This window comes from Babylonia areolata, chromosome 13, assembly GCF_041734735.1.
Source record: "Babylonia areolata isolate BAREFJ2019XMU chromosome 13, ASM4173473v1, whole genome shotgun sequence".
Taxonomy (NCBI): domain Eukaryota; kingdom Metazoa; phylum Mollusca; class Gastropoda; order Neogastropoda; family Buccinidae; genus Babylonia; species Babylonia areolata.
In genome coordinates this window covers 6,070,792-6,073,291 of record NC_134888.1, presented here as the reverse complement: position 1 = coordinate 6,073,291, position 2,500 = coordinate 6,070,792, and positions in this window count along the sequence as shown.

Genomic DNA, 2,500 nt, shown 5'->3' with positions numbered 1-2,500 from the left:
AGAAAAAAGAAGAAGAAGAAGACAAAGAAGACGAAGACAAAGAAAAAAAGAAGAAGAAGAAGAAGACGAAGACAAAGAAGAAGAAGAAGAAGACAAAGACGAAGAAGACAAAGAAGAAGAAGACGAAGACAAAGACGAAGACAAAGAAGAATACGAAGACAAAGAATAAGACGATGACGAAGAAGAAGACGAAGAAGAAGAAGAAGAAGAAGAAGAAGAAGACGAAGACAAAGAAGACGAAGACAAAGAAAAAAAGAAGAAGAAGAAGAAGACGAAGACAAAGAAGAAGAAGAAGAAGACGAAGACAAAGAAGAATACGAAGACAAAGAATAAGACGATGACGATGACGAAGAAGAAGAAGAAGAAGAAGAAGACGAAGAAGAAGAAGAAGAAGACGAAGACAAAGAAGACGAAGAAGACGAAGAAGACAAAGAAGACGAAGAAGACAAAGAAGACGAAGACAAAGAAGAAAAAGAAGACGAAGACAAAGAAGAAAAAGAAGACGAAGACAAAGAAGAAAAAGAAGACGAAGACAAAGAAGAAGAAGACAAAGAAGAAGAAGAAGACGAAGAAGAAGACGACGAAGACAAAGAAGAAGAAGAAGAAGAAGAAGACGAAGAAGAAGAAGACAAAGAAGAAGAAGAAGAGAAAAACAAAGAAGAAGATGAAGACAAAGAAGAAGAAGAAGACAAAGAAATTGTTGGAGGGGGAACAACGCGCTTAATCAGCATGATTATCATCTCGGCAGAAGAAGACGAGGAGACGACGGTGGAAAAAAAAAATCAGAAAAAAGAAAACCATAATCAGCATGATCATGATTATTCAGCAGTGCAGCAGCAGCAGCAGCAAGAATAACAACAACAATGACAACAACAAGAAAAGCAAAATCGAGAAGAGGAATGATAATATCAACAACAGCAGCAGTAACGACAAGAACAACAGCAACAACAACAACAACGAAAATCGCGGTAATTGGGGGAAGGGGGGTGGGCGGGGTGGTTGGGGGTTGGGGGGTAACAAAGACAGACAGACAGACAGAGAGACAGACAGACAGACAGATACGGCTGATTTGTTAAAAAAAAAACAAAAAAACCTGAAGGCCACGACCCCTTTTGAAAGGGTAAGAGGTGAAGAGGGGAGAGAGAGACAGAGAGGGAGACAGAGACAGAGACAGAGACAGAGAGCTTCTCTTCAACATCTGACGATGGGAATAAAGCTAACATGATAATCACACATGACATGAAAAAAAAAACAACAACCCAAAAGACAACTTGCAGAAAACCTTTCACAATGATCGACGCTGTGCCTTTCATCTGCTCCCTCCTATTGATTCTGCACGGAGGTGCGTGTGTTGGGGGGTGTGGGGGCGAGGGGAGGGGCGTAGGGGGGGGGGGGTGTGCATGTGTACGTGCACGAAGGTTTCTTCCGCAGAGTCCGCCGGATCCAGTCTTCACATGCTTGGGTAGACAAGCCCTAACTCACCGAGGGTTTTGAGACCCGTCGACTACCCTCACCTAGTTTAGCCAAACCTGTCAAAGCCGTTGCCCGGGGAGTTGGGCGCTGCCGCATGCTAGCAGCTTCTAGGACCCATAGGTGAGAGCTGGGTGCCGGCGGGGACCAACCGAGGACGAACCACTCCCGGAAGAGCGTGACAAGCACGTGCAGAGTAGTGTGTGTGTGTGTGTGTGTGTGTGTGTGTGTTTGTGTGTGAAGTGCAGTGTGCGTAATGTGTGAACAGGGTAGTGGATATGTGCTTGTGGTGGTATGCAGGCGTGCTAAGGGGCCAGAGCAGAGTGGGGGGGGGGGGGGGGGGGCAAAAGAGAAATTAACGATGACAGCAACGGGGCGGTGTTTTTGGAAAGATGGAAACCTCTTGTTTCACGGCAGTCCACTGTTCATTTCTGTGAGTTTAACTCACTCAGTACGGCCAGTCCTCTCTTCTCCTCGGATGTCCAGTGGGTGTCTGAATGACCCAACCTTTAGCTTCCGTCGTCAGAACTGTGGTATTCTTTGTCAGCATTCACCTCTTCAGTATAAGAGCGTTCCGCTTGCAATATTTTGATGATGGTAACTGGGGTGAAACGCTGTTAACGTTGTCTCTTTCGCCGTTCGTATGGAGAGAGTTTAAGCGGCCTGGGAAGATCAGGGAGAGAGAGAGAGAAGAGAGAGAGAGAGAGAGGAACAGACATAGATAGATACAGATTGTGAGAGAGACAGGGAGAGAAAGAGAGACAAAGACATATACATGTACAGAAAAAGAAAGAACAATTCAAATCTTGATGTCTTCTTTTTTCGTACAAAAGTAGAAGAAGCGTAAAAAAATTTAAAAAAAAGAAGAAGAAAAGATTCGGATAAACTTGAAACCTTAAAATCTAATTTTAACATGAGATAGGTAGGAGTTTACAATTTCTTAAAATTTAGTAATTCTCAGGGACGGGCGCAATAGCCGAGTGGTTAAAGCGTTGGACTGTCAGTCTGAGGGTTCCGGGTTCGAATCACG